Genomic DNA, 23,187 nt, shown 5'->3' with positions numbered 1-23,187 from the left:
ATAAAGAAGATGTGGCACATATATACAATGGAATATTACTCAGCCATAAAAAGAAATGAAACTGAGTTATTTGTAATGAGGTGGATAGACCTGGAGTCTGTCATACAGAGTGAAGTAAGTCAAAAGGAGAAAAACAAATACCGTATGCTAACACATATATATGGAATCTAAGGAAAAAAAAAAAACGTCATGAAGAGACTAGGGGTAGGACGGGAATGAAACACAGGCTACTAGAGCATGGACTTGAGGATATGGGGAGGGGGAAGTGTAAGCTGGGACGAAGTGAGAGAGTGGCATGGACATATCTACACTACCAAACGTAGGGTGGATAGCTAGTGGGAAGCAGCCGCATAGCACAGGGAGATCAGCTCGGTGCTTTGTGACCACCTAGAGGGGTGGGATAGGGAGGGTGGGAGGGAGGGAGAGGCAAGAGGGAAGAGATATGGGAACACATGTATATGTATAACCGATTCACTTTGTTATAAAGCAGAAACTAACGCACCATTGTAAAGCAATTATACTCCAATAAAGATTTTTTTTTTTTTTTTAAAAAGAATGGAACATGTGAGGTTGCTTTTTTTGGTAGGTCAAAAACGGTCAAACATCAGCAATGTTATATGGTTCAAACGAATACATTTATCAAAGCACTTAGGATTCCTTGTTAGTACATAATGAATGATATTCACTAACTCATGCATGAATTTTGTACGTGTGAACTCTGAATGGCTTGTATCTGGGAACTTTTCACAGCAGTGTATGAAATGGTAACCATTAGGTGTCAGACTCCTTTGTGGGCAAGAAATGCTTCTGTTTTTGTTGATTCAAACTCCCAAATTTCTTGTAAGAGCTGTTAAGATTTCAATAGAACATGCTCAGTTTCCAGAGTAAGACTGGTACAGAAATTTTAAGGCAGGAGTTTAAAAGTGTTGAAATATTTCAAAGTCTGAATAAAGGCAAGACTCGAGGGAGCATCATGAAAAATGAATAATATGAACCTACTCCAAAATAACTAATATCTTAAGATGCTCAAGAACAGTGTCATGGAGACATATGAATATACTTTAAAAATAACATAAAGTGAAGATATTAAGGCACATAAATAAACCTGTCACTGCAGTGACAATGTATCGGTGAAGTGGGGCAGGAAGATGAAAAAAGGAAATTTTCAGGTAAACAGTCCAGTATTTAAAAACAAATGGTGCGTTTGGATAGCTAATGTAATAATATGAATTACAGCATGGGGTATTCTGAAAAGGAGTGCTACAGAGTTGCCCCTGTGCTAGAAGGTGATTGGTTAAGCTTGTTCTGTTACTATTTATGATAATAAAACATCTTAGGCTGAATTTATGGGGCATTTTTAAAGAAAGTGACTATAGCGATCAAATTGTTACTGAGCAAGAGCTTAAACCCACTCCTAACCACCTGAAAGTCTTTGTTAATTAGTCAGGACCAACATAAGGTAGTGTGCAAGGGGACAGCCCAAGTGAAGGGTTTAATTAACCACAGGGCAAAGTTGACATATGCATCTCAATGCTGTCCCTGGTTATAGGCTGACCAAACCGAGATGAAGCCCACTGACAGACTATTTCACCAGTTCTAAGACGAATCCCCTCCCCCATGTTTTAACATCTTCGAAATCAGGATGTGTCCTAAATCGATGCCATTTTATTTATTATTTTTAAATTTTATTTATTTATGTTTGGCTGCGTTGGGTCTTCGTTGCTGTGCGCAGGCTTTCTCTAGTTGTGGTGAGCGCAAGCTACTCTTCGTTGCGGCGCGCGGGCTTCTCATTGCGGTGGCTTCTCTTGTTGTGGAGCACGGGCTCTAGGCATGTGGGCTTCAACAGCTGTGGCACGGGCTCAGTAGTTGTGGCTCATGGGCTCTGGAGCGCAGGCTCGGTAGTTGTGGCACACAGGCTTAGTTGCTCCGTGGCATGTGGGATCTTCCCAGACCCGTGTCCCCTGAATTGGCAGGTGGATTCTTAACCACTGCGCCACCAGGGAAGCCCCTTGATGCCATTTTAGATTTAATGATATATGTTTATTGACAGAGAGGTTAGCTAATGGCCATCTTTCTAAAAGTCACTGTGACCCAATTCAAACCAGCTAACCGTCAAAGATTGTTCATTTTCTTTCACGATTCGGTAACAGACCTAGTATCCTTGATCATAAAAAAGACTAGGGAAGTAGACTGTTCTGGTCATCTATACATTTCCGATGTCAAAACATACCTCCAGTTATGTTCTTTACCTGGGCTAGGAATCTTGGGAGATTCTGTATATAAGAACCTTACCACTAGGACCTCCAACTTTGTTACAAAGAACACTACTGTGTATGATGAAGCCTTCATGCAGAGAAATCTATGCAGATACAGAAAATATCCAACGTATCTTAAACTCCTGGCAGAATGGATACTTGCCACTGGGTAAGTAACTCGAGAAAACCTTACAGAAACCTTCTGATGAATTTTATTAAACAGTGTAAGACTGTTCAATACAGAGACCATGTGGTGAAGAAAAAAAAAAGAGCTCTAGATTCCTGCACTGCCCAACAAGGCAGTCACTAACCACATGTGACCATTTCAATTTAAATAATTAAAACTTCAGTTCCTCGGTCACACTAGCCACATTCAAGTTTTCAACAGCCACATGTGGCTAGAGGTTACCGCAGTGGACAGCACAGATACAGAACATTTCTGTCACTGCAAAAAATTCTACTGCCCAGCGCTACTCTAGACTACCATCTGAAGCTGGGTCATACCTCAGCAGCTCCACTTAGCAACTGTGAACCCGGACAAATTAATGAGCTTCACTAATACTTGGTTTTCTCCTTGGTGGATTGAGTAGTATGTAATTGTTATCTTAACTCCCTGGGACACTGCGAGGATCAGAGTTGCCATACAAAAGGTTAGCTACTAGGAAGTTGTATATTTTTATGTGATTTGTACTTTATGAAGGCGACTTTCATCTTTTTTGTGGTTTTAATGTGAGTTGGAAATTTTTTTACTGTTTAAATCCCAACTTTTATGGCTATGGCCCCTTCCCTTCCTCCTCCTTTTTTTTTTTTTTTTTTTTGGTTAAAAAAAAAAAGAAGAAAGCACACTTCCAGATATTTTTAGCAAACAAATGCCTAAAGTACCCACATGAGTAAGAGAAATGAAGGAAGGGGGCTGAAGTAGGGCAGTGGCGGGCAAACTGGAGAACTCAAGTTCTGTCGCAACTGCTTTAGCTGCTACTTGGCTCCAGCCAATTGTTGCCATTCAGTAAAGCTGACCTAGTGTAGCCAGACACTGATTTTTGAAAGAAACCCAGAAATCTGGCTTTTTATATTAAATCTCCAGTTAAAAAAAATATTAGCAACTAGTTAAAAACGGTAAATATTCTTCAGGCAAATTTAAACATACTTAGAGGTCATATGCGGCCCACAGCTGCTACTCTGTGACCTCTGGTTTCACATGGCAGCTACACTTCCTTCTCCATTCATGGTCCCATGCCTCAGGACACTCTTACAAACAAATGCACACAATTTACTCCTCACTGTACCTCATGGTGAAACAGAAATGAAATTCACAGTGTTATTTTATACAGATTACCACTCCCCAGTATTAAAGTTATTTCTAGGTTACTAAAATATAACACTTAAAAAACACACATGGGCTTTAAATGCTTTAAGATAATAAATGACCCAAATTTAGAAAATGAAGAATTTATGTCCTCTTGAACCAAATTCCCAGAAAAGAAGAAAAACAGAAACTGATACAGAAAATTACACATTTTACTGTAATTAAAGAAAATATTTTTCTTTATACATTGCTACTCCACTGGAAAATTACTGGAAATCTGGGAAAGAACTATAATGTTTTATATAAAAGCCATAGGTCTCTACTGATGAATCAGTTGAGATAGTAAAAAAAATTCCTAGGGGGCTTCCCTGGTGGCGCACTGGTTGAGAGCCCGCCTGCCGATGCGGGGGACACGGGTTCGTGCCCCGGTCCGGGAAGATTCCCACATGCCGCGGAGCGGCTGGGCCCGTGAGCCATGGCCGCTGAGCCTGCGCGTCCGGAGCCTGTGCTCCGCAAGGGGAGGGGCCGCAGTGGTGGGAGGCCCGCGTAACGCCAAAGAATAAATAAATAAATAAAAATCCTAATTTGGAAAACTTACTGCCAGAAAGCAAAGCAAATCTTTTAATTCTCCCAGTAATTTAAATCTGCACACTCAAAAGCCCATTAACTTTAAAAAGGTTTCTTTCTGTACTGTATATGGAAGCATACACAATTTTTTATTCCAAGCGTACTTAACTGTATTTTATTATTATATACCCACCCCAAGGAACCATCAGTTGCAGCCTTTTTATTCAGTTGATAATTCAAATATTGTTTCTAATACAAATATACGGTTTATCATGCTTATTTATCACTAACTTGGTACACTTCATAATCGCATTACAACCACACTGTGGACTGAATACCACTTACAGTTCGAAGTACTCAAGATAAGCACTGTTACTTTCAAGAGAAGATTGGCAGTAATTAAAGGTCTTACTTAGTAGGTGTCGGTAACCATGTTTTTAAGGAGGTTGAAAAAAAAAGGAGTGTAGATATATTTAATTTGGTAATTGTATTTTATTAATGAGATCTATTTTGGATATATACTTTGGGGTTAAAACAAAGATGTACTAAACTGTTATCAGTGTGATGAAACAGAATGACATAGAAGTATTTTGTAATTCATCAATGAGAACCACTGAAACATCTGTAGACTACACGGCATAAAACTAAATCATACCAGAACACTAATAATAATAATAAAAAGAACAATAGTACTTTGCACTTACAGACCTCCTTCCAGAGGAATTACTCTTTTTATTTTTATTTTATTATTTTTTTTTTTTGCGGTACGCGGGCCTCTCACTGCTGTGGCCTCTCCCGTTGCGGAGCACAGGCTCCGGCCGCGCAGGCTCAGCGGCCATGGCTCACGGGCCCAGCCGCTCCGCGGCGTGTGGGATCTTCCCGGACCGGGGCACGAACCCGTGTCCCCTGCATCGGCAGGCAGACTCTAAACCACTGCGCCACGAGGGAAGCCCTACTCTTTTTAAACACATGTTATTTTTCCTTCTTTGAACAAATAAGACAACTAAATCAAAGAGTAATAATGGTTTGCCCATGCCACAAAGTGAGTCAGTGGCAAACCAGGAACAGATTTTCTAACTTGTTCATTCTCTTGCAATTATACTGTGCAATGATTACTCTGTTAGAGTGTGTCCTGCAGGTTACACCCAAGACACAGGCTATCTCCACATTTCATGTGGGCTTACTACATTCCCCCCTCCTGCCCCAGCCTATTAATAACAGTAGTGTTTACGAACCAACAGTGCCATTAAGATGTGTGCCTGCCTGCCGCTCCAGCGAGGGTCTCGCAGGGAGACAAGAGCAGACTACAAGCCTCTCAGCCACCCCCATCTCCCCACCTTCAGGCAGCTGTCCAGAGATGGCCTCCAGGCATACCGAGATATCATAAAAACGGGTAAAACCAAATAACAAATTTTGAGTGCTCAGAGAAATTCAAAGATGGCAAGATCATTAAAGAGCTAGAGCTGTGAACCACCAGAAAAACCCACAAGCAAAATGGCCAGCTGCTATGATCTGTATACAGGTTCCGGAGGGCAAGGAGTGGGTCCGGGCAGAGATGGTCCTCATGTGAAGTCCACCTTTGGACTTTTTGATTCATTCTACGAATAGAGTAGGGCGTCCATTTGATTTACATAACCTAAAGGTTCGAACAAAGAAATTTCTAGCCTGGAATTTATGCCATCTCCTGAGGTGCATGGAATCACAGCCCAGCTCTATTAGGAATTATCAGAAAGTAGGTAGATTTGGGTGGGAAATCAAGTCCATGTGGAGTGAGGAGAGGGCATGGGCTAAATGTCTGATGAATGTATAGATATACACGGATGGAAAAAGTTTTATCACACAGTTGGAGGGTACGATGGCAAAGAGAGAAGAGAGGAGGGAGTCAGAAAAGTATGCCATAAACATTAACGTATTCTATAAGAAACAAAGGATTATGCTTCCACGCTAAAGTACTGTAGAAAACAATTTCACATACTATTTATTAGGTGCCTGTCGGGTGTAAGTTGCCACCAGACACACAATAACATCTCAAGAATGGTCCCCATCCTCAAAGAGTTATAATGCATGAGGGGCAGTGCTTAAGAGCTGCACGAGTTTGGAGGACAAAGAGATCATTTTTAGCTGGGAGGCCTTAAAGAATAAACAGAATACCACCAGGGAGAGATGGGATTGGGGTGGGCGACGCAGGCAGGGGAAACTCATGAGCAGGGGGAGGTAGCCATGGTGGAGTCAAGGCCCGCCCAGGGAGGGGTCCAATCTGCAGGTGCCCCGGAGGTGCTGTCTCAATCCTTTTAGGCAAAAGGGGGGTAATCTGAAACCAAGAGCCTGAGATAAGGCTGATCGGAGACTCTTTTCTAGCTCCAAGACCCCAATGCTGGGAAATGGGGCTAACCAAGCTATTTGTCCTGCCTGGAGACCCAAGGTAAGCCCAACTATGACTGTGGTGCCCAGACATGTCCTTCCAATGCCTCCAGGACTACCACCTGGTCCCAGCTCCTTTGGGTGACAGGCAGCAATGTGAAACTGCAAAGGGCTGATCTACTAGGACAGAGGAGCTTTTTAAAATACGCAGCCACTGGGGCCCCACCCCAGACCCTGCCAGCTGGGCCCAGAGGTAAGGAGACGACTATAGGATGTGGGAAAGGTCCCAGAAATCCCACCTATGGAGACGCCTAAACGCCAGGGTTGGGGTAGCTGCTACCTCGATACTTCCCAGTCACCCATCTAGTCTCTTTGAGGATTCCCCGCCCTCCACGGTGGCCCTTTCCTACTTTCATGATGGTTAATGTTGAAAATAACAAGTGCTCTTATTGCCAATTTTGCTGAAATGCATTTATTTCATCTTCTCTCGTTACCAAAAGCCAGTTTCTTCCAGCTTACTTTTCCCTAGCCCATTTTTTCTCCTTCGCTTTATTCCTGAATGCTATATTAGCTCATACAGCACCATAAATGATTCCCTTATCGAAGAAATAATTCATGTGTTTGACTTCATTTTCCTTTCTACTGTCTATTTAAATTGTTGTCTAGATACCAACCAATCTCCCTTTCTATATCAAAGTCACACTTAATGCATATCTGACATGAAGCAATATTAAAGTTTGAAGAGTTTCACTAACTCTGAGATTCTCAATACTATAGGTGTGCATCAGAGTCCCTGTGGAGCTTTTTAAAATACACAGTCACTGGGACCCCACCCCAGACCTACTGAACCAGATACCTGGTGGTGGCATCTGGGCACCTGTCATTTTAAAAAGTGTAAAAGATACACCCTGGTTGTTAAGAAGTGATGTGCTAAAGTACGTGATTAGGGAACTTGGGTTTAGCCAAATTTCTGCACACAAGTACAACTATTTTTTACCCTCCCTAGGAAACAGACAACAGTTATTACCGATAAGGGACATATGTAAACAACATGAGAATGATTTGTGGATTATTTGTGTTTCAACCTCTCCTATTCGTACTGACAGAATTAAATGACAGTTATCACGACTGATTTTAAGCTCCTTGAGAGTAGGAACCATGCCTTTTTCATACTGCAACCATCGAGTTGCAGTGTTGTGCCAGATGCTGGGAATACAAATATAAACAGAAAACATGGTCAATGAGAGGCTACAGAAACCAACTCAGATAGAGTAACAGTAATACTAAGGACTATCACAGCGGTTTGGATAGTGTTATTCTCCGAAATAATAAAACCAACTGACATTTATTGCATGTTTACTACGTGCCTGGCACTATTCTAGGCATTTTACATATCACCCTGCTTCCATATTATCCCATTTAATTTGAACCCTACGAGGCAGGCCCTATATTCCTCCCAGCTGGACAGGGAAGGTGCACGGGGTAAGTCACATGCCCCAAAGTTACTTATCTAGCAAGAGGCGGAAAGCCAAAACTTGAACTGGCCATTCTGGCTCCAGAGAGCAGGCTTTTAATCACTACCTTATAATGCCTTTCAGGAGCCTAGGTCAGCGCCCTTGGTGCTCAAAAAATGCTAGAGGGAGGGAGGGAGGGAGGGAGGGAGGGAGGGAGGGAGGAAGGAAGGAAGGAAGGAAGGAAGGAAGGAAGGAAGGAAGGAAGGAAGGAAGGAAGGAAGGACAAATATTTACGGAGTGCTCCCACAGTGTGCCTGAAACCCTTCTCCCTAAGACTCCTGAACATTATAGACTAAAACCTATGATTGTTGGTATGATTCTTAAAAGCTTAGGAAACAGACAAATGTAATCTTTCCTTCCACTTCAGTCATGGGATCAGAAGTCAGGTTTCCACAGCTAACCCTTAAAATAGATCCCTTCACTTCTCTGCTCCTCTAGTTCCAATGAGCTTACATCATCTGGGAGCCAAACTAAAAATGACATTTTTCAGGACATTGCTTCCAAGAATTTCCCACCTGCCCTAGCATGTTACAGTGACACACTGCTGCAATGAGCAAGAAATTCTCTTAGAATTAGGTGAGGGCTTCCCTGGTGGCACGGTGGTTAGGAATGCACCTGCCAATGCAGGGGACGCGGGTTCGAGCCCTGGTCAGGGAAGATCCCACATGCCACGGAGCAACTAAGCCCGTGCACCACAACTACTGAGCCTGTGCTCTAAAGCCCGCGAGCCACAACTACTGAAGCCCGTGTGCCTAGAGCCCGTGCTCCGCAACAAGAGAAGCCACCGCAGTGAGAAGCTCACACACCACAACGAGGAGTAGCCCCCGCTCGCCGCAACTAGAGAAAACCCGCGCGCGGCAACGGAGACCCAATGCAGCCAAAAATAAATAAATAAAATAAATAAATTTATTTTTTAAAAAAAGAATTAGGTGAAAAAGAGAGGCAAATCTAAAAATGATATTTCAGGTTGAAAGAAGGAAAAAAGTTTCCTGATTCAGCGCTAAGGGCTGCTGCCAACAGCTTGTTTTGTTCCCAAAGATCCGCACACAAAAGTTTCACAGAGCTGGAAGGAAAAGATTTGGATGCTAAGTTAGGTGGGGGGTTGGGGGGGGCGTGATTCCCATCATTCCTTTGGGAGCAGTAGAAAAATAACAAAACCTCTATAAAAGAGATGAGCAAGTCTGCTGTGAAAGGAATGACCCCTCACATATAGCGAAAGCAATTTGCATCTACAGATCTCATTGGTATAAACGACCTCCTTCAAAGAGTGAAAACCTCAATGGAAAGCCACTATATACCCATGAAAGGCTTTGCCGGCTATTTGTTGAGCTGTATACAGACTAACAAACAGGAGTGGTTAACCTGGCACACCATGCACTATAGAGATTTTTTTTTAAGTAGGCTTAGTCAGCTAATCTTGTTGAGATTTCTCTCATACTACTGATTCCTTATTCTCAAAATAAATTAAGAGGCTTCATTCAAAATTCCCTGTGGTCTACCAGCTTGAGTTTGTTGGGTGTCTTTGATTGTCTCTTGTCTTCAGATTCCCTGCCTTGTCTCTTTAGATTTTGCTGTGCCCTTTGGTATTTCCCGTTAGTCCATGTCTGGAATAGCTAATTACATGGTAGCATAATTCCCGCTCGTACAAGGAATAGCAGAACCTTGCTAATTCACACCAATAACTGAAAGACTCCTGTGTAAGTTACTGAATTATGCAAATGAGCAATAAGTGAAGAAAGATGATTCAAAATTGTATTTCATTCATTTATTTTGACAAGTGTAGTTTAGCCTTAATTATTTTGAAAATTTCTTTGTAGCATACTAATAAATTTCCTGTGGCACATTTGTTAAAAGTGATAAAGCTTTTACTAAGAGAGACCAATGTGTGCTCTGTTGGATAATTTCCTGAAGACAGGCTCGATTTAGACCCTCCCTTTTATCTTGGATTTCACTGACTTTCAGCATCTACTTTTTTGGGGGGCAAGACAATACATAATATACCAATAAAACATAGGGATAATTTTAGCAATAAACATTTACTCCATAAACAGGTCCTACGTATGTCTAAACTTCCATCATGATGATAGTTTAAAAAATTAATCATGCTTCAAGTAAAACATTTTTACATTCTCTGGTCATAATGCTAATAGGATTTTATTTTTATCTTCTAAATAAAACTAATTCCGTCTGTCATTCATCTCTTTTAATTCCTATTTCTGTTTTGTTTTGTCTTACCAGACTTCTTTCTTTTAAAGTTAAAGATATCTGTTTTAAGATAAGTGGATATATCACAGTATGTAACGTTTTCATGTCAAAATACTTACATTATTATATCTGAGTTAAATTATTTAAGATAGGAAAACACTTTGATACACTTCTGACAGATGTATCTTGCAGGATGGAATCAACTTCTTTCAAAGCAGCACCACCGGTTACAGTGTGGAGTGAAGAGCGAACAGCTTTCCAGCTTCCAGCCTTGGGTTTAAAGCTTTGCAGAGACTACCCTCTTAATAAGTGCTTTTTGACTAAACCTCCAATTCAAACGTGTTTTTAAAATCACCATGCATTTGTCAAATGAGGTTCTTTGATTTATAAAAGCCAGATCAGCAACAGAGCATTTAAAGAATAGTGGGAAAGACAAAACTTAGTCACAAACTTCACGCCAGCATCTGTGCCGATTAAAATCTCATCTTTTCTTCAAGACCCAATTCAGGTTCCATCTCCACTGGGAATCCTTCCCAGAGCTAAATGCAGAGATCCCACAGCACTTCATGCCATCCCCTTGTGTTAGAGTTATTTGCCTTCAGGTCGAAGTTTCCCTACTAGATTAAGAGCAGGGCAGCTGTGACACAGTGGAAACAAGGCTGGGCTCTCACACCACGCAGCTTTGCTACCTCAGGAGGGTCGTTTCATCTCTTTCAGGTTGTTTTTTCATCTGAAAATATGTCAACTATTTTATCTAATGGGAAACGTACAAGATAATAGATGTGAATGTTCTCCATAAAATATAAAGTCCTATAAAAAGTAGGTGCTTAGAGGGTGAATTTGTGAATAAGAAAATGATCAGAAATATTATCACCTCTAAAACAGGACCCAGGTCTTGGTTATACTTGGGCCCTTTACATATCACACAAGGCAGAGACTCAGCAAACACTCAATGAATGAATTTTGGGGGGCGGGGTGTGTGTGAAGCAAGGAGAAACAGATAAAACCAGACTTACACACAGACCTGGTTTGGTGATCTTATCTGTGAGGTGGGTTTTATAATAATTTCTTAAAACAAGAAAAGTAAATCAGTGTCTAAAATTAGTCTGCAAACCTATCTTTTTGTGAGCACAGCTGATTTAAGCCTTAAGCTCTAAGGGACGGTGCTAAGGCTAACAGGTTTTCCAGGGCCTTTACATGGGGAGAGTGCAATCAATGTTAATTCAATTGAACTCCATGACAGACTACTAATTCCGTCTAGTTACTGTCCCGTTGGCCACAAGGTAAGAGAATACGGATGGTTCTGAATAAATTCACGACTATAAAAAGAACTACTATAAGACTGAGTCAAACTGACGATGGGTTTTCTTCCTGTACGAGAGGTAGTATTTATTATATGGACATGATAGTGCAGCAGCATAAAATAATAAATGGACACTGCCTAATCATGTGCAAATCAACACATCTGGGCCTGGGGCTACTGAGTAACTGCAGATATCACAGGGACACAAACTTCAAAAGTTACGGCTGAAGCCCTTAGAGAATTACGAAAAATTTAAAGAATTACACAGGATAATGAAAACATATGCCAATTTCTAAGAAAAGCAAGAAAGCAAAGCAAATTAAAACCAAACAAAAAAACCCAGTCAGTTTAAACATTAAGTCAGGTTAAAAATTAAATCTGCACTGTAATCGGAAAGGTGAGGACTAAGCAAAAACACTTAACTTTTAACCATTAGAGGCTATTCAGATATGGCACATGCAATTGGTAAAAACAACAACAAACAAAAACAAGATGAAGAAGATGCATGAGAGGCAAGTGCTGTCTCTCATAAGCATAAAAGGAGCATAAATATTTCTGAAAAGAAACATTATCGCGACAAAGTTAAGGCAAATAAGAAATGATGGAAACATTAAATTCTGGCCTATGTAAATGAGCAAAGATTCCCAAGAGGAAAAGAATACGCAACTTAAAAATAATCCCAAACTACTAGAGAAAAAAAACCAGAGTCAGACCGAACCTGTTTAAATCCCAAATATCTCTGAGAGCAGGAAATAATTCTGGATGACCATAAACCCTCTAATTTGCTTGAAGCAAACGGGGCTGGTGTTTTCATTTCTTTCACTGACTTTTTTGTTTAAGGTCACATTTATTACAAATTTTAGCTGGTATTAAAAAGTCACAAAGTCAATAGCTGATAAAACCACAAAGTGTGCTTCTTTAGAAAGATTTAAGAACAACAACAACAACAACAACAAAAAGGGAATGTCACATGCTTTTAAGACTACAGACCTCTTAATGTTTACGGCTGCATTTTTTAAAAGAAGTAACTGTTATATATTTTACGTGGTTGATTCAATGCACTTCTGGCGAAAAGCACTAATTTTGAGGGGAAGAAATTTTAGTGTAACTATATCTAACCCAAGTGCTTTATTTAGGTCATGTTATAACAGATTATTATAGATGTTATACAAATATTGATCATTTAAAATTCCTGAAACTTAGAGTACATTCTATCTTGATAGTTACAGGATCTACTCTCTTCTCAGCCATGAGTATTATAAGCCTTTTCCTCCTAATTAATCTGCAATTAATTCAACCAACCTCTAATTAGTTTCCTACAACTTTACCCTACTTAGGCAATAAAGCAGTCTCTAGACTGGATTTTAAACCTGGGCTAAAATAGACTCCCACAGACCAAAAATGGTTCTGGGATTTCTCTTTCTAGTGTAATTTAGATGTCATATCTAATTTGCTGTCATGACTATTGTTTCACTGTGCAATTTGTATGTCATTTTGAATGGTAAAGACATCATAGCTTTATTGAATTAAACCTTCTGTCTTTAGGGTCTGAAGTTACATGTTTGTGCGTGTATGTTTATGTCTCAAAAGCTCCTTTTGACATCAAGTAATAGTAGAAAAGGATTATGCTCTTTTGAGATGTTTGTTCCCATCTTGCTAAATATAAACACAAAACTGGGGGGGGAAAGCCCTCTTCAAACTAAAGAAACAGAATTTTAAATAATAATAATATTACTACTACTACTACTACTATTATTATTTTAAAGACAGAGATAGCTAAGCCATTCACATTACAGAAGTACACAGGGCCTGGCTGTTTTGTAACCTTAATGGCTTGATTGTCAATTCTATTAACCAATTCTTTCCTAAGAACTGTCCTTTTCATTGACAGTTTTTGTGATGCTACCTCAAATATGATATTACTCTTACCACAATTCCATAAACACAAAGAAATTCAAACGCACCCTGGCTTTAACTCAGAAGGAACAAAGGCCATCTTACCTATATTGCAATACGCAGTTTAGTGTTAGTCTGTTTGTAACTGTCCTTCTCCTGGCCTTTGGGTTCAAGTTCTAAACTAAAGTCAGGACTAAGACTAACCATGGAAAGCGTTCCAGGAGACCACTGGAATACATAGCCTTTTAGGTAATTTTTAGTGCATAAAATTTCATAAAGTTTTTACTAGATAATTACACTTCCTGATTTTGTAATTAGTGGAAGTACATGCAATTACATAATAATTATGATAGTAATTACGTAATTAAGATGTATAATTATGTAGTAAAAAACATCATGGAAATAAAACCATCTACTGTGTAAGCACAATACATTTTAAAAGTAAATTCACTAGCTCAACTGTTTAAAAATACTTTTCTTCAAAATAAAGTGATTAGCTCACATTATGGTCTAACTGTTTGAAAATTATTTAATATTTTTTTCCCTCATTGGTGATAGAAGTATGTATTTTTAAAAGTACATGAAAAAAATCTTATCAGGTCTTCCCGGCTCTCAAACACTCAAAAAATGGCAATATGTTTTGCAAATGCAGACCATCAGCCACAGCATTATCACCTAGATAATGCCCTTGTTTGTGCTGCTGTACTTGTCACTACAGAAGGGACAAGGAACCTGCTCATTGAAAAGACATATATACACTACCAAACGTAGGGTGGATAGCTAGTGGGAAGCAGCCGCATGGCACAGGGAGATCAGCTCCGTGCTTTGTGACCACCTAGAGGGGTGGGACAGGGAGGGAGATGCAAGAGGGAGGGAGACGCAAGAGGGAGGAGATATGGGAACATGTGTATATGTATAACTGATTCACTCTGTTGTAAAGCAGAAACTAACATACCATTGTAAAGCAATTATACTCCCATAAAGATGTTTAAAAAAAAAAAAAAGAAAAGACATACTAGAAAAGGATTTTACAAAACTTGTAACACATATGTTACCACAGCATGCTTTTGAGTCCATTTCTACATAAAAGTGCAAAACTTGAGTGCATATTTACAGAAATGGGCTTAAAGAAAAGGCACGTTATTTGAATCTGGAAGTTTGTTGCCCAAACACATGGCAACTTTGTCATATACAACTTTCGCTATCCTAAAGAGGATAACAGAAAATATACAGAGACAAGACACCTCCACTACGGGCAAAGCAACTATGGTGACAATTCCCTGGAAAATGCAGTTTCTCTTCTGTCACACTGTAAAGTTGTCTTTAGTTGAACAACAAAACAGAAACAAAACTAGCAGTAATCAGAGAGAAAAGCAAAGCAGTATGAAGGGGCTCCAGGCTGCCATGGGAAAATACCAACTTTGTCATTCTTGTACTGAGCATAAAAATACAACAGGAAAGTCAGCAACACGTAGGAAAAGTAAATTCCAAAGTAAATTTTGTAGTTCCAAAATTAAGAAGTAGAATCTTGCTTTCATTTCAACAAAATTCTAGTTCGATGCCTTGAAATCTTTACAAGCACACTAAATCAATGTTGTAATGAGACCCAGAATGCGGTGACTGGTGGGCACATACAGAGTAAGCCTTGTATGAAGTGGCTACAGAGCTACATTCCAGTTTTCTCTTTTATAAGCCACTCATCTTGAGAAGCCGAAAGCCATTCTGAAAATATTAATTTACTTCTCCGTTGTTCCTTCTAGTTACGAAGAAACAAAGTGGAGGAACTCATGCTTTCTTGCTTTCCCCCCCTCTCCTAGCTCTTCTCAGGCTACTACATTTTAAAGCTTAATTACAGAATATATTTCAGAAGACTAGGCTGTCATGCCAATTCTACCTGAAACCTGGCTAGGCCTTCTGTGTTCTGCCCATTTGTCATTTTAAAGTTTTGCCAAAAGGATGGCCCCAATCAATGGATGAATAGAATGGAAGTAGGCTTTAGTTACTAAGGAGAGTGTCTTGAATCAGCGCTTCTCAAACTTTAATATGCCCAGGAATTACCTGGGAATCTTGTTAAAATGCAGATACTGATGCAGCAGGTCTGGGGAGGACCTGATATTTTGCGTTCCTAACAAGTTCCCAGGTGATGCCTACACTGCTGGTATACTGATCACTCTCTGAGTAACAAGGCATTATGTCTGATTTGGAAAGAAATGCAGGGAGAAAAAAGCTGACCTGGGTTCATCTGTATGTTATTTTTTTCGTCAACTGCTAAACTACTGGAATCATTATTTCAAGTTGAACAAAACATTTCTTTGTAAAATTTCAGTTCTTATAATTTGTTTCTTGTTATAAAAGCAGCACATGCTCAGATTATAGAAAGAAGAAAATAAAAATTATGTATAAGCCACCCACAGATAACAGCTGTAAACAATTCTAGTGTTTCTTACTAATTTTTCCACCTTGCATATAAACTACAAATTAGAATCAAAATGGTTAATTAGTTTTGGACTTTGACCTTATATTGTTAGTATTTCTCTAAGTCATTAAAGATTGAAACTACATAATGTCTAACAATAACAACACTTCCCCAAAGCTCGGGATTATGTGAACCACTTTTTCTGTCATCAAAATTCTTTGTGTTTCTACAATCACTTCCTGATCATGAATTGTTCTGAACTGCCACGTTAGAGTCTCCCATGATAAAAATTCACTTAAGCTAATGAAAGAGTTAAAAAGAAAAAGAAAAACCCCAAAATCTCAGATCATTTTTTACTCGTAAGAAAATGAAACGAAAGGAAAATGGACTGCCCATTTCAAAATCAGTTTCTTTAACGAAAATGTTTTTCACAATTATAAAAAATATAACTTTAAGAAGAGCAAATTGGTACTTAAGTGAAATTCTACCTTTACTTTTACATGTATTTGGTAGGTATGAATTGTTTTGTGTATGCTCTGTTACTATTTATTAAAAACAGAGAAAAGGTTCATTTCTAAAATTCAGTGGAATAACCCATAAGAAGAATTGAATCAGACAGGGTGTCTGACACAGCCTTCTTCTTAATGCCTTGTGAGGCTTTAACAAAGTAAATTCTAAGAATGTCAACTGGCTTAGAGAAGACTCCAGCGGCTCTTTGCTACTCGTGTTTCAGTACTTCTAGCAGTGATACAACTCTTTGGCTTTAGCAGTTTAGGAATAGTAGAAATCCTTAACATTGAAAAGGGAGCTGTCTTAAACCCTCAGAAATCTCCAAATTCCCATATGCACTAAAGCATATAATTTTTTTCCATACAACTCTTATTTTCTGGCAAAAACCCCCCAGAAAACAAAAAAAACCCCAAAACCAAACAACAACAAAAAGCCAAAAAACAAAACACTAAACCACCAAAACAGTTTTTTAGGTTCATTCCTTAGCTTTTCAGTACTAGCTGTTGTCTCTCTTTGGGGTCTCTATTTTCCACAAGGTAATACAATCATTACCACTTCATGAGTGTAACTATTTGGCTGATGGCAAGCAGAGAACAGGACTCTGGCAGTGTGGGTGAGGGGCAGTCACCCGGGCTCACTCACTAGTTAAGTGACTTGACATTCTTTTGATTCAATTCAAATTTGGCATCAGCAAAATGAGAGCTACGACGTCACTCATCTTCAGTTATCACTTGCAGGGAGTTGAAATGACAGATATTAAATCTGAAAATGTCAAGGAAATTTACTGACATTAATTTATGGCACACCTGAGTCATGCGAGCAATTCAGGAGATTGGAGAACTTTCCAGCACACTGCCATTCATGGACAGAACTAATTCCTAGGACTCACTCCTCCACAGTTCTTCAAAGTGCTCGTGTGACCTTATTTTGCACTAAGAATTCATTCAACAAATATTTAGTGAGCTGGCTGCCATAGGCAAAGCACAGATCAACAAGGTACAACCCTTTGCCTCCATGAACTCAGTGGAAGAGAAAGTCAGAACAATTCAGGACCAGTCCTACAAGAAGGGCATTTCACAGGGTGCTATGGGAATGCAAAGGAAGGAAGCTTATACTACATTCAATTTCTTCGTCACTATAATGGGGCACGATCCACTGCTACCTCATGGGGCTGTCGTGAGGACCTGTGTGAGACATCTGAAAGGATGACAGGAAACTATATATTAAAGTAGCTTACATAGGGTCAGCCTAGTTCCGGTGACACTAATGGAAACAACAAATACCTACAGACGTTACCATCAGGTATAAAGAAAAGACGAAAGAAGAGCGATGGTAACGAGAAGTTTAAGAAAAAACTGGCAAAACAAGCCAGTGAGAACAAAGCTTGAGAGGGGAAGTGGCTGGGAGAGCTCACCGTGCTGAGAGGAGTGAGGGGCACGGCCCCTGACAGGGGCCGCCCAGTAGCCTGTGGCCCTCAGGCCGCCCAAGGGCCTTTGAAAGAAGTAGGGGTGACCTGAAGAATAGTCCTTCTGGGCCTAAAGGGACTCCACTGAGAAACTGGGCTTCCTAACAGATGCTTTTCAAAAGTCCACAGTTAAAGCACCATCCTTTTGCAAACATTTATACCGTAGCTCCAATTCCTTCCTTCAACACAGAGTCCTAAATCCTGGTGTTCCTATTCTGGCAGGACTAATAGAAAATTCACCAAGACGACCATGTGTTATGGGCTGAATTGTATACCCCCCACCGCCAAAGTCATACCAAAGAGGGGTTGAAGTCCTAACCCCCAGTACCTCAGAATGTGACTATATTTGGAGATAGAGCCTTTAAAGGGATAATTAAGCTAAAATGGGACACAGGAGGGTACAGAGGGAGGACCATGTGAAGACAGGGAGAAAATGGCCATCTACAAGCCAGAGAGGCCTCAGAAGAAGAAACTCTTCTGATACCTTGATCTCAGACTTCTAGCCTCCAGAACAGTCAGGAAATACATTCCGTTGTTCAAGCGACCCAGTCTGTGGTACTGTGTTATGGCAGGCGTAGCAGACTAATACACCATCCTACTACAAACAGCTGACGCAGAATAAGGGGAGCTAAGCATCTGGTAAGAGAGAACAGGAACAGAAAAAGTGGTTTTTCTGCTTTTGTTTTTAGGAATAAGGAAAGATCAAACACTAAAGTGAAAAGGCAATTAGTGTTCAAAAGAATAAAAAGACAAGCCACAGACTGGGGTAAAATATCTGCCAAAGACACATCTGATAAAAGACCGTTATCCAAAATATACAAAGAACTCTTAAATAAGAAAACAAACAACCCGATTAAAAAAATGGGCCAAAGACACTTCACCAAAGAAGATATACAAATGGCAAATAAGCATATGAAAAGATGCTCCACAGCATATGCCATCAGGGAAATGCCAGTTAAAACAACATTGAGATGCCACTACACAACTATCAGGATGGTAAAATCCGGAACACTGACACCACCAAGCGCTGGGGAGGATGTGGAGCAACAGGAACACCCATTCACTGCTGGCTGGAAAATAACGTGGTACAGCCGCTGTAGAAATCAGTTTTTCAGTTTTTTACAAAAATGAACATCAAATGATCTAGCAACTGCGTTCCTTGGTGTTTACCCAAAGGAGTTGAAAACATGTCTGCACAAAAACCTGTACATGGATGTTTATAGCAGCTTATTCATAACTGCTGAAATCTGGAAGCTACCAAGACGTCCCTCAGTAGGTGAACTGATAAATAAACTGTGGTACAGCCAGACGATGTAATATTATTTAGCGCTAAAAAGAAATGAGCTACCAAGTCAGGAAAAGACAGAGGAAACTTAAAATGCATCTAAGGGAAAGAAGCCAATCTGAAAAAGGTACATACTATATGATTCCAATCACATGCCATTTTGGAAAAGGCAAAACTATGGAGACAGTAAAAAACAAACAAACAAACAAACAAATTCAGTTGTTGCCAGGAGTTGAGGGGAGGGAGGGGTGATTAGGAGTAGCACAGAGGATTTTTAGGGCAGTGAAACTACTGTGTATGATACTGTAATGGTGGTTACATGTCGTCATACATTTGTCCAAACTCACACAGTGTCTCATAGCGAACCCTATGGTAAACCATGGACTGTGGGTGATAACGATGTGTCAGTGTAGGTTCATCAAATGCCCCACTCTGGTGGGGGATGCTGATAATGAGGGAGGCTGTGCACGTGTGGGGGCAGGGGGTACCCGGGAAATCTCTGTACCTTCTGTTCAACTTTGCTGTGAACCTACAGCTGCTCTAAAAAATAAAGTCTATTAAGAAAGGCAGTTAGTGGATCCCTTTCTTTGTTTCCAAGACAATTTGACCAGATCAGTGGTTTATCACACTTAACTGTATCTGAATCTCTCTGTCCGCAAAGGACTCCAAGCTCCTCCAGGGCGGGGAGCACTGGCCATCTTTGTTTTTCTGACATCTGGGATGGCACTCAAGAAATAACAGAAAATATATACACACTGTTTTTATCGTTGCCAAATAAATAAAAAAAGGCTCGGTTGAGAAAAGTCGGAGACTCTTTTTCCTCCTCTTTTTTTAAGCAGACTTAATTTAGACAATTGGGCAAAGATTTGAATTGATTCATGTCTCCCCCAAACGGTTCACTTATCCCTACTCAGGCCAAGGCCCCCCTGGGATGAGGCAGCCAAATGGGACCATTATGTGCTGCCATCAAGGAAATGGATTTTTACTTCATATATTGCCACTATGTTCCTCTAAAACTTCTTTTGGATCTATTATGCCATCTATGTACATTCTGGAGCAGTTACAATCCCACAGAAGTCTTTGGACTTTGTGCCAAAGTCCCACAGAAATAAGATCTTAAAAATGTTATGTAGTTACGGTGAATATGAAGTGGATACTTCACCAAAGTGAGTCCCTTACCATCTTAAAGGAAAGGGAAAAATACCAAATGGGGTTAATTCACATTATGGACTAATGGCCTGTAAACCTTTGTTTGAAAAGCAAAGCACAGGAAAAAGCTTTGATAAGAGCTACTTTTCACCATAAAAATAAACCTCTTTCCCATAATTTGTGGGTTTTTTCCAAGTCAAATTGCCAAGTTTCAAACACAGATTAAAACCACAATCCAGTTACAACCTTTAAAATATGGGCTTTATAATGGAAATGGTAAAACTATCCTAGCGAAGGAAATGTTGCTAGGTATCAACAGTAAAGGAGAGTCTATGGTAAATACTTTACGCGCCAGTTTCAGGGCACTTGTTGAAGGACGATACTTAGATTCCATTCTCAATAATATAACTGCGTGTAACGACTGTCATTTTTCACAGGACTTTTGATGTTAACATCTATTGGTGTTCTGGCCTTGGTCCAAATTGAATAAATAGATTTGCCCTCTGGATCCCACAGATTTTCAATTCATTTTAATAGCAAATCTCCCTTGAATGGCAAATCAGAAACACGAGAGCACTGCACTCCAACTTATAAAGTGAGAAGTGAATTTTACATATGTTACATTAATTTACACTTATGGGAGTTTCCCCTGTAACTGTTCACTTATGGACTGTAAGAATATTCTTGTTCTCCAATTGTCCCCTATGGATTACAACCTGTGTTCAATTCTCTCGTACTTAGAAACTAACCAAATCATGTGTTCAGAACTGTCTGGGGGGACTTTCTAAAACGTTGAGCTTCCCAAACTCTACGCCACACCTTCTGAACTAGAATTTCTGGGTGTAGGATCCATAGACTTGCACTATTATATGCCACCAGGTGACTTGTAGGCAAGAGTGTATCAAATATCCCTTGTTAGGAAACCTCTGCTCTTGGACCACGGGTAAGCATGACCCAGTGTTTCAGTTTATATCCCACCACTAACCCCCTAACACCACCTAGCATTACCAAATGATGTGAGAACGTCCAGACCAAGTACATTTCTGCTAATTCACTCATTCCAAAAATGCAATTTACGAATAATAAATAAGCAGAAGATCAAAGGAAGAATAGTTTCACTAATTAACACTCAATAAATAAAACAAAAGGCTCTTGAAACATTTCATGAAGTTCTTTCTGTCAGACATCCATTTTGTACCCTTCTTTTGCTTTATTTTCTTTGGGCTTCTGACATGTAAAAGAACAAGTCAGTAATTCACTCCATGCCGTTTTGGCCCTGAACTCCCAGATAGTGTATTTATTAGAAGCAGATGACAAAAAAAGTGTCGTGATTCTTAAACTTGTGAAACGGAACTAGAGTAAATAGTGTGAGTGTACAGATTCTATCAACACTTCTCCACTTTTGTCAAGCAAGAATCTTCCAAGTGACTACTCTGTTAACTCCTATCTTCCGGGATAGCAGCATACACTCCTTGATGTTCTCTAAAAAGCTGGGGTAAGTCTCCAGTGACTTTCCAGATCACGTCTACAAGTCTCCGAGTCACTGGACTTTTTGAAAACTGCTGATCATTCAGCCCTTCAGGTAAGAATTTTGGAAATGTCTGGAAGAGCAATCTGTCCCCTAGGAATCTAAGAACATCTAGGGAACAATCTGGATTCAGAAAGAAGTAAAGGGGAATCAAGTTCTAATACCCAGAAAGAGGTAACAAACCCAAAAGAAACAGACAATGTACTCATCAGTCAGTAATTAATTCTCTAACTGCTTTATGCCTTTAAGGAAAGGTCCTTGGGGGTAAAAGAGAAACAGTTATTGTTGATACCGCAAATAAACATGGGCTAACCACCAGTCATGAATGAAAGTTCAAAGACCTAGTTACTCATGGACTAAAGGAATTTTTTCTCTATATGAATTTTATTAATTCACTGAAAATATGCTGTGGAGATAGCCCAAGTTCTTGTTGAACATCTAAAGACAAGATACTAATATTTGAAACAACTCCTCCATCACTTGTAAAGTATTTTATATCCAAGGACAGAAAAACCAAATAAGTCAAGGCATAAAAAAAAAATTCTAGCCTATCTTTGTAAATGGAAGAACTGGAGTCAATTATGACTAGAACTGAAAAGAGTTTAAGACCAAATCAAGGGCATGGGGATGCTTACGTGAGGAAATCCAGAAGCATGTGTAGCTTTCCATATGCCCTTGAGGTTGTCTCCAGCCCTAATACCGACCGACAAAGTGTCGAATTGATATGCACTGACAAACAATGTAAACACTCTGTAGGTAACTAATAAGAAAAATGTATAAACTCACCTTTTTTATTTTTTACAGGTAACAGAAAAGTTGTCAATGTGATTTTCATGTAGGAGAAAAAAAACCCATGCGCTTGTCATGACATTTTCAAATAGTTTGAGTTACGTAACAAAACTTTTCTCAGGCCCATGAAGCCCCACAGTGCCTGCAAGTCTTGTGTGAGGCTTACGAGGCAGCGCCTGACCATTTGGGCTGAGGTGTCTATACGCTCTCTTAGGATGGAGTCAATAAAAGAACTCCACCCCAGCTCTCTCTCTCAAAATGAACCTAGGCTTTTAGTGAACAGCAGAGACATACTCCAGGTCTATTTTTTTCCGGTAATATCTGGTTTTTGTAGGTCCAGTGATCATGTTGCCTATTCTTACTTTATTACGGTTACTAAACTCTATAGAAAAGAGCATTTTCAAAATATAGTATTTAAAGAGTTCTTTCTGTACCATTCCTCCCCCAAAGCCCAGCTTTAATAGAGAACAACGTGAGGCAGGCTGTAGAGGCAAAGCCGGGGATTCCTACGCCACCGCCCCTCACGCAGGGTATGCCTGTGCTCACAACGGCCCCCATGGCCTGCTTCTGAGACAGTGGTATGATGCTGCATGAACACCCTGACACAGGACGTCTGGCTTTTATGATGCAAATTTCCA

General features: G+C 39.9%; 1 protein-coding gene across 3 annotated transcripts in view; it reads right to left on the bottom strand.

Annotated features, from left to right (window-relative positions):
* The window catches only part of POLA1 (DNA polymerase alpha 1, catalytic subunit), a 299,996-nt gene that overhangs the window by 44,977 nt on the left and 231,832 nt on the right, over window positions 1-23,187 (bottom strand). The window lies entirely within an intron of this gene.

The sequence above is a fragment of the Physeter macrocephalus genome, chromosome 21 (assembly GCF_002837175.3).
Source record: "Physeter macrocephalus isolate SW-GA chromosome 21, ASM283717v5, whole genome shotgun sequence".
Taxonomy (NCBI): domain Eukaryota; kingdom Metazoa; phylum Chordata; class Mammalia; order Artiodactyla; family Physeteridae; genus Physeter; species Physeter macrocephalus.
This window is presented reverse-complemented; position numbering and strand designations above follow the sequence as displayed.